Source organism: Pinus tabuliformis, chromosome 7, assembly GCF_031772625.1.
Source record: "Pinus tabuliformis cultivar Carrire ecotype Pingquan chromosome 7, CPIR1, whole genome shotgun sequence".
In the NCBI taxonomy this organism is placed as follows: Eukaryota; Viridiplantae; Streptophyta; class Pinopsida; order Pinales; family Pinaceae; genus Pinus; species Pinus tabuliformis.
The window spans coordinates 1,865,222,199-1,865,238,765 of NC_142293.1; positions in this window are offsets into that span (position 1 = coordinate 1,865,222,199).

Here is a 16,567-nt window from a genome sequence, read left to right on the forward strand (position 1 = left end):
TGTCTACCGAGATAGACAAAGGTGAATGACCTCAGTGCCAAACACGTAGCTTTGACAGGAGAATCTTATTCTAGAATAACCCCTCTTCCTAGACGGACGGGGTACAGACTAGTCATATTCTCTCGCTGAAATCTACCCTATACCCAAGGTTTTCCTGCCGAAGCAGACTAGGATGCATGCCCCCTGGGTTCCAGTCATATCCTCCCAAATTACTCGCGCTCATCAGGAGGACAGACCGTGGGTTGAGACATTTCTTGCGTGAAGAGACCATTTAGGGATGGTATATGACTATTTGCGATGCGTGATCCGGGAAATGAAAGTTGGTCCACGAGCTTGACCACTCTTCCTTCGTGCAGAAAACACATTACTCTAAAGAGTGAGGAGACGATGGCTCCCATGCAATAGATATAGTCTCGTCCAAGGAGTAGGTTATAATCCAAGGGTCCTTGAACGACCATCACGTTCATTTGAACGGTCTTCCCTTTCAATGTTATGGGCACATTGGGGAGGATCCCTAAAGGTCGACTGGTTCCTTTATCGAAGCCTGTCAGATTTCTCATTTTAGGCAAAAGCGCTGGTGAACCAAGCGCTTTCCAAGCAATAGAGGAAAGGATACTCACAGATGCCCCATCATCAATGATGGTGCCAGCCATTACCATTCTATATATTTGAACGATAATTCTGAATGGTATGCTTGCTGGCAAACGGGGTCTGCCTAGTTGGTTCCAGTCGAACGAGACAACTAGGTTGCTTGGTGGTGGGACCGTATATACGGCCGGGTATGGCTCTGACGAAGTTCCTTCCTGCGATAAAGGAATGGGCAAATTGCCCCCTTGTTCGTCGGAGTCTGTGTTGATGAAGAGAATTTGGACGGTGTCGTCTTTATTCTCCTCTGTGATGGTATCATTCGAAGATGGAGCCTCTGAAGGCAAAACCGGGTCAACTGCCGCCTCAACCTTTTGACTTTCGTCAGGTATGGATTCAGACGGTTCATCTTCAATGATAGGTGCTTCGGCTGACCACCTGAGCGGGCCAGCCGGGTTCTCAACTGGTGAAGGACTTGGCAGTAGTTTTTGATATCCAGGAGGAAGTTTCACTGGTAAAACCGGGCGATCTTCCAAAACTCTTTTAGCCTCGTCTAAGAAGGGACAACGGTGGATGTCATGGTCACCTTCACATAGTTTGCAGGGAAATCTAGCTTTCCCTCTCTGTCATGTGGCTTCACTTTCACTAGTTGACGGTGTGCTGTCAACATGGCTATCAGAGGTTGACGCCACCGAATTGTGCAAACGGGGAGACCAGTCCCTTAGTATCCGAGGGATGCAGGGACAATCTCTGTGGAAGTGGTCTCCCTTGCATATGACACATGGCGATTTAGGCCTAGTCAGTGCGGTGTGTGGATTTTTGTCAGACGCCACTTGTTTGCCCCCAGTCGCTTTTGGCTCCTTCTTCTTCTTCTCTTTCTTCTTCTTTTCCTTCTTCTCCTTAGGAACTTGGTTTTTTGTTTTACCAGTTCCGTCAAGCGAAGAGGAAGGAGGAGAGGAAGAATTAGATGAAGTAGAAGGCTGGTGGGTAACTCTGGTCTGGTCTAACTGTTGATTCGGCTGTTCAGGAATAGTGGTGTTCTGAACGACATTGGTTGAGAAGAGACAGACCGGCAAGCCAATTGTCAGTCCTGGAAGCGACAATGTGGCCATATGGGGCGCACCAACATCTCCCCAATAGGAGAAGGGACTAGGATTTCCACCAAGGGGAATTCCTTGGTTGGGGTGCTCCATTTTCTCAACCTAAAGATCAACGCAGGAATAGGGGTGATTGTTCCGTTTAAAATAAATTTTAACGACGCTTTAGACACAACTTGCTTTTTCAATTTTAAAGAGTCGAGAAAAAGCTAAAGATGACTCTAGTCTCCTTCGATGTTTTAACGAGCCCGAAGTGACAAATGCTCGGATGGACTTTTTCCGTTATAGAGTCTGAAAAAGGCCAAAAGGAACTGCTCTGGAGTTCTAGGTAGAGGGTGTGCCAAACTTTTCACAAAACCGCAGAATACTTTTTAAGGTACGGGCGGTTGATCTTCCTAAATGTTGTGTTCAGTGCATTGCGATCAGTAGGGCGGCCGACACGGCTTCCTAAGGATAAAGGTTTTATGCCTATAGGGGTCTCCCAATATATACGCGACGGTATGTGGGAGCACAATCTGTACTGGCGCTATCGTCCCTCAGGAGGAATCACCCACCATCAGCGAGATCGACAGTCACCAGGCTTTACGACGTCAGAACACGTCTCTAGCCTAGACCTCTATGTTGTGCGTTAAGTTACAAAGCATTGTTAAGTTCATTCAATTTATTTTAGGTTGATCTTTTTAGAAGTTTTCCTTTTGAGGTTCACCACGAGATGTATGATACAATTCCTAAATGCAGTCTAAAGATGATAAGCAAGCTCTTTATATCTTTTCAACCATGAAAATCCTAGCTACAAAGGGAAAAGAAAGACACCATCTTTTCTCAAAGAGCAATCAGCACACTCTAATGCACTTTTCCTAAATCAAACATGCAAACTATCAAGATGCAAATGCACAATGCAGGTGTTTGTTTTCTGCTCTCTTAATATTGATGCCTAAAAAGAAATCTTTTTGTACAACTTTGAATTTGCTTTTAAATGACAAATACAAACAAGTTTACTTTTTCGAAATCAGAAAGGGTAGAAGAGATTACAACACTTAACGATTTTCGAAATGAATACTTGTTTCGACACTTAAAAGAGACAAACTCAAACCAAAATCAAAAGTAAATGTATAATCAACTGTAAACAGCCAATGAACTCTCTCCTAAGATCACAATCAACAGATCTGAATCAAGGGCTACAGGATGACTATTTCACTTTTGCAAAGGAAAACTGTAAATGACGCCACAAACACATAAAAACACTCACAGTCTTTTGTACAAAAGGAGGCGGAATTTAAGCAGAGAAAAGGAGTTATCAGACAGGTACCTATGCTGGTTACAGGCTGCAAAAATCAGAGATCAAATCAAGGCAAAACATAGCAGAGAACCCCAGCTGCACAAGGCCTAACTGGATCAACGCACCCTCAACACAGAGGTTTTGACATTCAGCGTAGGTATCCTTCGCGGGACTTGCGTTGAAATGCAGAACCTCTTCACAGGGTCTGCACTGAAGGAAAAACGAGAGTTTCTCACTGGGTTCTGGGTCACAGTTTGCTATTTAATCTATAGTTTCAGGCCAAATAAAAGCAACAAGCAAGGTACAATCAAAGGGATGCTTTGAGGAAGGGCTAAGATCTATCACAAAGTATCATCAAAGCATTTGTGAGTCCATTGTTCAGATCATAGACAAATCCAGTGATTGGATCAAAGCAGCAGTTGTCTACTTTGCATCTAAGAATAGCAGATGCAGTTCGATTGTTGCTGTTGAGTCTATGAAACAAACAATGATAGAAACACAAATAAAATGACTAAACAGATCTCCCCAGCGGAGTCGCCAATTTGTTGTGGGGAAAAATGCCTATGCAGGATGATCCTATCCACCTAAGGTGTGACAGTGCCTTAGCAACAAACAGAAACAGCTATTCTATTATTCCTCCTTTATGAATTAAGAATGAAGAGAGATGGATGGACTAATCGGTGTCTTCCGTTTGTCCCTCGATCCGGTTTCTCTTCTCTTTGGGAGTTCCCAGCTACTTGCCTTCTCGCTCGCCCAGCTTCAAGAGGTTTCTGCAAGATCATAAGAAGAGAACACTACACAAAGACATAGATTCATATTCATAACTAGTTCAGGATTAGAAATAAACTAAACATACTAATGCAATCATACATCAAAGATACACCAGTATATAGGAGAAACCAAGATAGCTTTATTGATGAATAACAAGGTTCAGGAAGAGATACAACCCAGAGGGCTCCAATCCAGCATCTCCTTCCCAGCAAATGAAATTCCTATCTTCACCTTCCCTCAAAGCATTAAGCACCCAATGATTCCAATCTCAAACCAACAGCAATTCTTTGCAATAACAAAATTCCAGCCTCTAGATCTCATGGAGGAGAGATCCATATATAGATGTTTGGAGAGAGGATGAGTCAGCTTGAGATCTGACTAGTGTCCTCTCCCTCTGTCAGTTCTTGCTTCCACTTGGAGGTTCTTGCTTCCACTTGGAGATTGAGAACCTCTTACTCATCTTTAGTCGAATTCACTGAGGCAAGTGTCATTGAGGAAGATTCTGGAAGCTTCCAGGGTCTTGACACCTTGTTGAATGAACTTGCCATTTGTCAATTCCCGCTCAGCGCACCCTGGTAGTGCTTCTACCTGCGTTGCAGTACAGGTAGCCAGTGTAGACTTTGCATTTTAGCACAGAAAGCTAGTGGAGCCTCTGAATTGATCCTGAATTGACTTGTTTTTGAGCAGTTTCTGGTGGAGAACTTCTGTGAATTGCTGTGGTTTGTTAGCCTTGTTCCTCTAGGGGTAGGAACAACATGTTTAGGGACTTTGGATCCCTTAGATTATAGACATTTCATGCTTATATCTGTAAGGCACAAAAATGTCTATAACACTTAGGCAGAGGCCTTAGAGATCGCGATGAGGCTACATGAGACCCTGATGTAAGATCCCAACTTGGGAGTTCAGTAGATCCACGCGCAGCTGAAGAATTTATGCCTTGAGATGTAGAGTCTGAAATAGGACAGGATGGCTCGACGAGAAGTGCATGAAGAGGTGTGGTGCATAAAATGCAAAGTTCAGGGTCATGATAATGAATACTGCCCGGTTTTTGCAAATTACCTCGCAGGAGGAGGACCAATGCCGTTAAGGCCGAAAGCGCAAGCAATACCTAGCGCAGTGCTTGCTTTATGGTGCGCGATTTGTCAAATAGCTAGAAAACATGCCACATAAAACTACCACTTGTTACAGAAGTATACACAAAATTCGAACAATTGTTCTGTAACTTTTGTAGGTTGGTGGGACACGATGAGTGCACTTGTAGAAGCTATGAGTTGATGATGGATAGAACTCCCACCTATAGAGTTCAGGCCGAAACGCGGCCCCTAGACCAGAATGTAGGAATGGCGCGAACAAGATTTCAGGGGCGCGGACGAGGCCGAGGCGGAGGAGGACTTGGAAGAGGTCGCAGACAGTTGATATGTTACAATTGCGGAGGGCTAGGGCATTATGCTCGTGATTGTATGAACCCAACGAGTCCATCGTGTTTGTATTGTACCTTGTTTTATCATGAGACAGAAGATTGTCCTACGTTGATAGCTAGGATACACGACAAAGGAGCGTTATCACCTCCCACAACTCAAAACCTGTAGATGATGAGGTTTGAGCTAAGCAAGGAAGATCCAAATGCAAACATTATGCTCTGAAGTGGAATCACAATGGGAGATGACAAAGGAAAATAGCCAGAAGATAGTACTTGGGTTAGCAAAGCTCCAGCGAAAGAAGCAGAGTTTGATTTGGAGCGCACTCGGGAAACCTTCATGGAAGCTAAGAAGAGCTTTGTTGATGCCTCCACTTCAGGAAGCAAAGATAGATTGGAGCCAAAGATGGACCCATCCATGCTCACAACGTTCTTGGAAACATGTATGAAGTTACTACGTGACAGTAAGGTTGTAAAAGGATTACAAGAACTCATTAACAGATGTGCTGGGACCACGCCAGGAGAACTGCACATAGTCCGGAAGATTGGAAAGCATAAGACGAGGATGGGAAGAGAAATGAGGTTAACCTTGTAGATTGGAGAATATGAAATGGACCAAGTAATTCTGGATTTAGGATTGGATGCGAATGTTCTGTCGAAGCAGACATGGGAACGAATGGGGTAACCTATGCTACAGTGGTCTCCTATTCAACTGCAAATGGTGAACCAACAAAAAATAATACCCATGGGGTGATTGCATGGAATAACTATGGATGTTGAGGGAGCAAGCATGCTAGCAGACTTTGAAGTGATAGAGATTGTTGATGACAACAATCCCTACCCCACGCTCTTAGGAATTGATTGGACCACTGACACGAATGAGGTGATTAATCTAAATAAGTGCAAGATGATTTTTGAGAAGAAGTCACTATGCGTAATTATACCCATGGACCCTGCTGAAAAATTGCGCTATACAGAGCCGGTGCGCGACTATGAAAGTGATGATGACTTGGACTGCATCTACAAGATAACAGCATGAGAGCAAGACTGGGTAAATCCCACTGCGGATGGGCGGATTTCATGGGAGCGCGAGAGCTCTTGTACTTCAGATTCTGACAAGGAGATAGAACGATGGCATAACCGGTTACACGAGGTAACTACGCTTAATTGTAATATGATGACAAGGTCACTGCGCTGCATGTCGATAGAAGAGATCTTCCTACTTATGATGGTTTAAGTGAGGTAGATACCTTCTTGGATAAATTTGAAAGGGAGGTGTCGGAAAAGAAATGCTTCCAGGCCTTGGATTGGGTACTGCACGCTACGCCCTAAGATGGTGGGGTACACACAAGGGAAGATTTGATGACTAGTGCGAATGTAGAAGGATGATGCGCACATGATTTGGGAAGCCTAGGGTGTGATTGACAAACAAGTACAATGGATGGGATGATCCGTGTGCACATCTGGCCAGGTGGGTGCAGGCATATGGAAAACAACCTATGCGGATGCACATGAACTCCGCGCTGAGAGGTATGGTCAATAAGCATGTGTTGGGGGGACAAATGTGCAAATGGCTCTTAATGTTGGGGAGACATTACGTAGGAAGAACAATCATGTAGAAGGTTCTTCGTGTGGAAGCGTTGAATAATGTGTGCAACGCGCTGAACAAAGTATGTAATGCGCAGCGAAGTGATTGGGACCTGCACGTACCCGTAGTATTATGGGCTTATAGGACGACATGCAAGAAACTGACAGGACAGACACCTTTCAGGCTTGTCTATGGAGTAGAAGTCGTAATGCCTATGGAATACATCGTGCCTAGTCTATGTATAGCAGCACTCATAGGTATGACGGACCACAGAGCCCTAGAGGAGAGGCTCGCGCAGTTGGAGGAGCTCGAAGAAGAATTGTTTTTGGCTAGCTTTCACCAACAGGTACAAAAGCAACACAAAAAGGCCTGGCACGATCGACATATTAAGTTGCGCACCTTTAAGGCGAATGATTTGGTGTTTTTATATGATAATAAGTTTGATAAATTCCCTGGGAAGCTCAGAATGCATTCGCTGGGACCGTACATTATTAAGGAGATCACAAATGGTGGCGTGGTGCAGTTGGTAAAACTAAATGGAGAACTCTTCCTAGGAAAAGTAAATGGTAGTTAGTTCAAGCCATACACAGGTGGCCTGGCCATCTGACTAGCTGATGGAAGCACAGTCTTAGCACTCCAGACAACTGAAAGGAGGCACGGGACTATAAACTACTCTTCCCGGGAGCTGCGTGATGTTAGGACTGCGCGCAGTAGTGAAGTGTCACAAGGCCCATGACAGCGCGAGGGTAGCTGCGCTGCCGTGCGGGTCGGCTGGAAAGTGACCGTTACAGTCACTATTCTCGACGTGATGCTTGGTTTGAGACCAAATGGAGCGGGTGGCAAGAATTTAAGGCAAACTTTATGGGCTAGATTCTTGAAAATCTGCCACTAAGTGAGCATTAATGGACCGAATGTGGGGGGAATGGTCAAATTCAAATTCAAAAGGCACTATAAATTACAAAGGGTTGCCCAGAAAAAAAACAATTGGCAATTTGAGAACTGAGTTGTTGCACGCCCAGACACTCATGAACCCGGATTTGTTCAATCTTTTGAAGGTGAAGTCATTGTTTGAGCACTTACCTGAGTCGTTGAGAGAATTGTGGAATAGCACTATGGCAGAACCTGAGGAAGCCATGGATACTAGAGCAATGACCGTTGAGGAAGCTGCACAGGCCATGACGGAAGTAGAAGCCCCAAAAAGTGTTAGGATAGTCACAGAAATCCGTAAATCGCTGCACATGTCGGGACCTAAGAAATACAAGCAAGCTATGATACCAATGCGTGTATCCCCTAGGAATCTGCTAAGGACTAGGCTTACCATGGAAGAAAAAGGGAAGGCTATCAATTTGGAGGTTGATGAGGAGGAAGAATTTAAGGGGATCCTGGTAGAGGAGGAGGAGGATGTAGAAATGGAGGTCGAAACCTGGGGTGTGGGCCCTCTAACCAGGCTGCTCGCATATGTTCCTCTATGGAAGGGGAAAGCAAAGGTGCCCAAAGACCTAGATGAGAGCAAGAGCTCTCTACAGACTCTGTTACTCCCAGCAACATCATTTTCGATGGAGCGCACTTGGGGTGAGTGCCTGTACTCAAATTTGAAGACTGGGATCTCGCAGACCATGAGAAGTTCCCACATTTGGCAACCACGCAGCTCATGCGCCAGAAGAAAGATGCACTGATGGGAGTTATAGAGTTGGAGCCGCGTAAGTGGCTGAGAGGTGTATAAAATGCAGGATTGTTAAACCTGCTCTGGGTGCCTCATTACCATCGCGCCCCAATGACTATTTTCTTCATCAGGCAGTTTCTCTACCTAGTGCATGATGGGTGCTTGTGGCTGGAGCAACCCATCCCCATCACAGACCACTTGATTCACAAAATTACCCGGCTGCCTTGCAAAGGGGAGGACCCAACGAACATCTCATAGGGTAAGATTAACGATTTGGCCATTGCAGAGGCCATGAAGAATAATTTTAAGCTGGGGAAGAAGAAGAGACGATACGTGATTTCCAGCGTCAACAACCCTGCAATCAAAGTCATGACGCAAATATTGGCCGGAAAGATTATGCGGAGGTGTCGCACGGATGAGGTGCCTGCGCAGGTGGTTGCACTTGCTGCGCAATACGCAAAATGGGTCTAGTTTAACTGGGAAACCTTATTATGCGGCGAGTTCCTTTAGAACTGTCGCAAGGCACAGGAGCAGGGGAAGACTTTTAACTATGCATGGTTATTGTTGTCCATAATACTGGTGGTATTGGAATTGCCCAAGGACAGCCAGTTCCCAACGATCGCATAGGACCTTCTAGAGGCAGCGAAGTATGCTTCGCTGTGGGCAACTAGAGATGCACAAAGGATAAGAGACAACAAAATATTTTGGATGTTCATGGAGATGAACATCAGAATGGGGATTAACCGCAAGCCACGGTTATTGCCAATGGTCTACAACAGTCTGTAGAGCTTCGTGGAGTTCAAGGCAGATTTCCACCATGTGTACATCAGGGCGAGGAAGGACCTCGCGAAGACATGGAATGAGCTACCCTACCTGGCAACGGACAATGTCATCCTTGTAGTCCTTAAGTCGTGGCTGCTAGAGTGGCGCACTCCAGCCAGCTCCATAGTGGCAGCAAAGAAGTCCACCGCGTAGAGGAAAAGGGATGAGGTGAAACTGTAGATGGTGCAGTTGGCAGAGAAGCATAGGAACAAAGCAACAGCAGCCAAGGCCCAAGCAATGTGATTTGCTGCGAAGGAGGTAGAAGAGTAGCAGAAGGCAACTGAGGAAGAGCGTGAAGGACCGAAGTTGCCTTCGCCCAAACAAGAGATAGATACAGAGCAAGGTGGCACGGACCCATAGACAGCGTCCACACAACCGAAACGACAGCACCCATGAGAGCAGGTAGGGCCACAGAAGAATTCGAAGGCTTCGAAAATGTTGCACGACCCTATCACCCTCACAGAGGGGGATCTGCATGAAAATGGGGAGACGGTGAGGGACGTTATTGTGGAGGCTCTCCAGCAATTTGTGGAGGAACACCAGATGGTGTTGGGGGTCGTCCGAGCATAGATACAGGAGTTGCAGGTGCGCACTCCACAGGTTGGCACTCTATCAACCAGTCTCGCAGTAGGCTTGTTCGCGACTGAGGAAATGTTGTGCGCCCAGATGACCAACACTATAGTGCTGCCAGATGGAGCACTCGTGATAGAAAATGAGGTCGACAAGCCTATGGTCAATGGTTGAAGGGAATCGGGCTAAATATGGCTACGCTCCCTTGGGAGACGCTCTATGTTTTACAGGATGGAGTTACTACAAAACTGCGAGCTAGGGAGGGTCACGCGCTCCAGGTCATGAGTGAACAGCGCATCAACATTGAACAGTTAACCCTGTAACATGATGAGCTAGTGGCACAGAACTGACAGCTAGTGCAGGTGGTTGAGGAAGCCTGCCAGATGGTCCCAGAGCTAGCCATCCATGCAGAAGAACCAGTGGAGGCATGTGCCCGGAAACTAGCAGCAAGGGTGCGCGAGGCAAAGGACGAGATGGCTAGGGTTCATATCAAACTGAACCTTCAAATAGCTGAACTGCATTGAAGGCGTAGCCTTCAACTCTGCCAAAGGTTAAGGAACAACGTGCCAGCGTGATTATAGTAGAAATAGTGGAGGTCAATAGTTCAGTGAAAGACTGCACAAAGTTGTTCAAGGAGTCGTTCGAGGTTCTCACCACTCTACAGGAGGACCTGAACATATAGCGCCTAGAAATAGAGGCACGCGAGCTACAGTAGAAGTACGATGAAATAAAAGGGACCAAATAAACGGTTGCCCTTCCACAAGAGGCTCGTGTGGATGCAGTAGGAGAAAGCGCTCAAGGAGCAGGTGGATGTTGCTCGACATAAGGAAACAGTTTTGAAGGCGTGCTTACAATCATGGATTGATGAGGTGTATGTCATTACAGCCTCCATTAAATCAAAGGTCGCACAGGTGCAAGGAACATAGGAACAGTTTCAAGGAAGCAGTTTAGCCACAGTGGTCTCTGAACAGCGCGTCCAAGAAGTACAGGAGGCAGCCGCTCAGTGCGTTGTCAATCTTGCAGTGATCTAGACAGAGTTGGGAGCTCTTCATGCAAAGATCTCCGCGCCGATAAAGTGACTCGAGGGCGAGTCACGATGTTTGTGTTGGGGACTTGTTGGGCACAGGATCCCCCAAGGGAAGTTTTGGGGCTTAGAGCCAAGATTTTGGTCAAAAATGATAACTCCGATGAAAAGACTCCGCATTTTGTGGGCGGGAAGCGCATAACTTGTAAATGAGTCATAGGATTATTTTCCCTTAATTTTTTAATGTAATGTCGGCTGTAGAGATCTACCCATGGTTCGCAGACCATGGGATTGTATAAATAGAGCAAGGCTCTAAGTAGATAAGACATCACGATGAGAATGAAGAGTTGGGTCATATCTGAAGTGTAAAGTCTAGTTTTGGGTCGCAGAGTAGGAGAAGGCTCTACAGCTGAGTGCGCAGAGGCCTAGTAGTCCGCAGCTGAGTGCGTGGACCCCTGCAGCTGAGTGCGCAGGGCGAGTCGAGTCTGTAATAGTTGGAAGCATTAATAAAGAGAATTTTATATCATTTTTGTGTATTTTTTTCCTGTTTTATGCATTCGATACATTGGGTATAAATTGCACTTCTATTGTTTATATGATGCACGAATATATATGACTATGTTGATTAAGTGAATATAAGATAAAATATATGTTTACATGAAGTTAACTAACATTTGTAAGAAGATAAGTAAGACTCGAGGTGTAATTTGGAGAAATAGTGCAGGTCGCTACCATAGCAGCGTGGAAGCATCTCAGCCCCTAGTTAGGGCTGCGCGAAGGTGATTATAACAGATTGCGAAGGTATTGAAGGTTAGGATAGTGCGCGAAGTGACCTGCTCGGAGGTAGGAATAGTTGGACTAAATTGACACCTCAGACATCTCAAGGGTGTGGAAACTTGGTTCCAGCATCCCCCCATACTGCTTCGGGTGAGACTTTCGTCTGCACTCCTCGGGCTGATGCCAAAAGGGCCAATAGTGTAGGGATTTGTTTGACTAAATAACTATGAACCTGGGTTAGGCCCCCTCAAGCCAACAGGTAGCCACTCCTTCAGTCAAACTTAGTAAAATAATTTGCATCTTTCAATTGATCAAGTAAATCATCTATTCTAGGCAATGGATAACGGTTCTTTACCGTAATCTTGTTCAATGCACGGAATTCCACACACATGCGCCATGTTCCATCCTTCTTTGGCACCAAAATAATAGGTGACCCACATGGCGAAGAACTTGGCCTGATGATCCCTTTATCCAGCAACTATTGAATTTTCTTTTTAATTTCTACACTTTCCATCACTGACATCCTGTACATGCCAATGTTAGGAATAGGACAATCTTGTTGCAAATGTATTTCATGTTGGATTTCTCTCTTGGGAAGCAATCCTTTTGGTTCCTGAAACATCTCATCATATTGGTTATCAACATCAACCAATTCAGATTTCAATCTTGAGTCACAACCTTGAAAAGCTTCATTATCAATATCATTCTTAGGTTTGATCATTAGAAGCACAGAATTCTTGCTAGAATTCACTAGTCTTTTCATCTGCCCCACCTTTACAAGTGAAAGATTTAGTTTCTTGATATGGGCTCTTACAATGTATTATACTCCATCTTTGAACAAATTTTATTTGTTTCATGTCTATGGAAGATAACTTTTCTGTCATAGAGATATGGGCTGCCCAAAACTATACCACATATGTCAAATGGCACAACATCAAGTTCCACTTGATCTATGAAATTTGCAGTAATGGCGAATTTCAGTCTACACATTCTAGTTACATGCAATTGTGCATTGTCACACACCCATCCTAATGGATATGTATTATGATGTGGAATGGTTTCCAAGTTTAAACATTTGACAATGATATCAGAGATGATATTGGCTTGAGAATCACTATCAAAAAGAGTATCAATTTTTCTATGTTTTCAGATTACCCTTATGTGAAAAAGTTATATCCTCTTCTTTTCATTTGGAGTTTCATTGTGTAAATTTGAAGTACTAGTGCTAGCAATGGGTTCTTTTCCTTTCATGCCCATGGCTATAATTTTAGTTTCATCCCCCGAATCGGATCCCAAATCCTGTTGAGTGGTTGCAGCTATCTTTTGTTTTCCCTTATTGTTGAATTTCTTTGGTTTCACCTCAGGATGAAGCTTCCAACAATGAGCTTCATCATGGCCCTCTTTGGAACAATGTTTGCATGTTATTTTCTCTCCTTCCTTCATAATGGATGCATTTTTCTTTCCTTTCCCTTTGAAACCCTTTTCTTTTCCTTTACCCTTAAATGGCTTTTTGCTACCCTCTTCCAGAATATTTTTCCCTCTTGCTTCTAGATGGATGGATTGCACATAAACCTCATCTAGACTAGTGGGATTAAACATAAGGATAGTATGCCTTAGGTAGCTATGTAAAACCGCTATATATTTCAGCAACATGTCTTGTGATTGCAAATATAAATCTAACATTAGAGACCTTCTTCTAAATTCTTGGGTGCAATCTTGCACATTTTGACCTTTAAGTTGTCTAAAGTTCTGCCAATTCATGATGGATTTCTGCATATATGCTAGAGGGTAAAACTGTCTTTTAATTGCAACAATGAAATCAAACTAAGAAATTGAGATCTTACCATGTTTTTTTTATCTCTTCTTGTGTCTTGTCTTCCCACCATATTAGTGTTCCACCCTCCAATATCAAGGAAGCTAGCTGAAACTTTGTTTCAACATCTTGAAGGTTTTGAATTCTGCAATAGACCTCCCACTGACAAACCCAATTTTCAATCTTCTCTGCATTCACTTCACCATTATACATAGGTAGCTCAAATTTAATATCAAGTTTTAATAAGGGTGTTTTACCAATTCCTTTTGAGGTATGTTGATGAGTATCAATAATGGTTGTATTAGTGGAAGAGGATGAAGATGAAAATGAAGATTATGGTGGAGATGGTGGAGGTTTACCTCCATTTCCATTATCTCCTCCTCCTGAAGAACCTTCTCCTTTTTGGAGGTTTGGATCTTTTACCTTGCAGTCTTGTATTCCTCTCTTCATAGAGGACCTTCACCATCTCTGTCATGTTAAATAAAGCCTTCCTAAAAACCTTCTCATCCTCTTACATATGTGCAGTCTCTCCTTCATGTGACATGCTTGTTGAAGCTTCAACTGCAATTTGAGGTAGAATTGGTGGTGGAGATTTTGGCAAACTTGCTCTCCTTCTCCTTGACCCAACTTCAGGACCTTCAATCAACTTTCCTTCTCCTCTCTTGAGCTTCAACCTTGTAAGTAAGCATCACATTCACTTGCAAATAGTTAAACCCTTCTTGCACAAAGAAAACCAGGAGATCTGATACCAAACTTGATCTGAATGGGAAAATTATTTTTGTTGTACTAAATTCCTCTTCAGAATATGTAAAAGTTCTTAAGGGTTCATGAGGTTAATTGCAAGTTTTATCATGAGTTTTTGAGTCTTTTTATGTAAATTTCATGTACAAATTAACATAAACAAATGACTGAAAAACAACATACCAAAACAATAACATCACCAAAACAGTATCACAACAGCACATGATGAAGGAGTTCACCCCTCCTAGGATACGTCTCCTTGGTCCAACTTCCAATGGCTTGTCCCTCTCTATTATGCTCAAAAGTGTGAATACATCAGTTTACAATGCTCAAACAGCTCTGAGACCTACTCCAATGGCTCCAAAATGCTAAAAAATGCCTGTTTAGCCTCTTCCTACTCCCAAATTGGTCAAAAACTAAAGAATTTATGGCTTCCCCTAGCTCTTTCACTATTCGCTCTACAATTTCCCCAAAATCCAGCACCATCCTACAAATTTGCCCCAGTTTTTGCTAACTGGGTGTCGATTCTACCAAATTCTGGGTGAATTTGTCGAAGCGATTAAATGCTCAATGAGACCTTAATCCCAAAAATCAAGCCACATGGGGGCCCATGCGCCTAGGGCTAAGGGCAACAACCCGCCCCCACCAGTCAGGGCCCCACTCTGCTTCACCCATGGTGCTATTAGTTGCACACACCCAGGGGTTGTCTCCCCGTGGGCTGGCCCCTTTTCCGAATGGCGCACAACTTAAAGTTTAAATACAATTGGCATGCTATATTACAATAAGACATATAGTGGTGCATTGGTAGTTAGCAAGGTTTTTTTGACTGAGGTATGGTGTTTGACCCCCGCCTGGTCCATTCAACCCTTAACAAGATTTTTGGTGGCCCCATGCTACCACATCACGGCCTCCAATTGGGCCATGTGGCAACCTGTGGTTAGCCACCAACCCACCCATGAAAATCGCCCAAATTAGTGCCTATGAAATTTCGAAAAGTGGTGAGACATGATTGGCATAATGGAACCCAATCAACCATGCCCAATCAGTAGACCCAGACAGCTTTCCATGTCAGTAGTATGGACTACTGACTGGGTTGTAAAAAGTTTTTCCAAATTCGCCTGTTTTGGAAAACGAACAGAACATGTTTCTAGGAGCATACAGAGTCTGTTTCACGTGAAATGAGTTGCACTGGATTCAGGGTGACAAGAACTACATGGTCGTTCAGGTTCCACACCAATCCAACAACTTCGAATTTTGAGCAAATTTGTGAGCACCTGATCACATCTTCATGACTAAATGGATGTTCTCCCTTTTTGGATTTTCTTGCTTGGGTTCCTCTTTATTTTCCTTCATTGATGTAGACCCGGTTTGTGGCAAGAGATCAATACTTGCAAGAAAATCAAACCAAAGCATTTTCTTCCTTTTAATAACATGCTTAACTAAGATTTTGATTAAAGAAAAATGGAACAGACTTGAAGCATGGTTATCTTTTTGAATTTATACTTTGGTGGCCATTTTTATAAACTCTTGAGCAGGAAATAAGGGAGGTTCATTGGCTTTCTTTCAATGAAATTCCATAGTAACCTGAGATGGTACTGGTATATTCTACTGAACGAGCCCTCGCAGGTTGAGTATCTTTGGATAGCCTTCAAAAGTTTGACATATTGTTCTTGAAGATAAATGTTGGGGAAGGTGGAAGCAAACTTGTTCAGATACTCTGGTTTCACAAACTGTTTGGAAACCAAAATATCTAATTCACCCCCCTTGAACAACTTCTCCCTTGTTGTAGGGAGGTTGGTTGCATCAACAATAAACTTCTCAGTTAATACAATCTCCAGGTCTCCTAGTTTCACTCTGCTGTCTTGGAAATTAAGAGCAAATAAACTAGAAAGTTTAGCATTGTGACCTATTTTCTAATCTTCTGACTAGAAGGAATGCACCATGTGTTTTCAAAAGCCACTCTAATGGCATGGGATGAATTAACCAGGCTCAAAGTGCTGGGTTCGGTACGTACAAGGTCTCCTCCCTTTTTTCTAGTAGCAGGGGTCATCCTATCTCAACACCTAGCAGATTGAATTTGACTTTAGGCTATGGCTACGTGTACAGACCCAAAGGAATGAATATGGCCACGAGTGACAGCACAACTCTACTTAAGCAGTTGTGACAGCAAGATGGTGATAACGCAGTTTATGGGGTCGAATACAAGCAAGAGACTTTGAAAATTTAAAGACACCTAATATGAATCCTTCAGGAAATATTCATCATCAAAATTTCATGTCTATAGCAATGTGACAACACATTCAGAGGTGAAACTGTGTTTGTAAAATAAAACAGAGTGTGTGCAACACAAATTTTCTAGTAGGAATGGACATGATTTTGACACAATAACTAGGATAAATAGCAATGAGAATTTTAGGAAA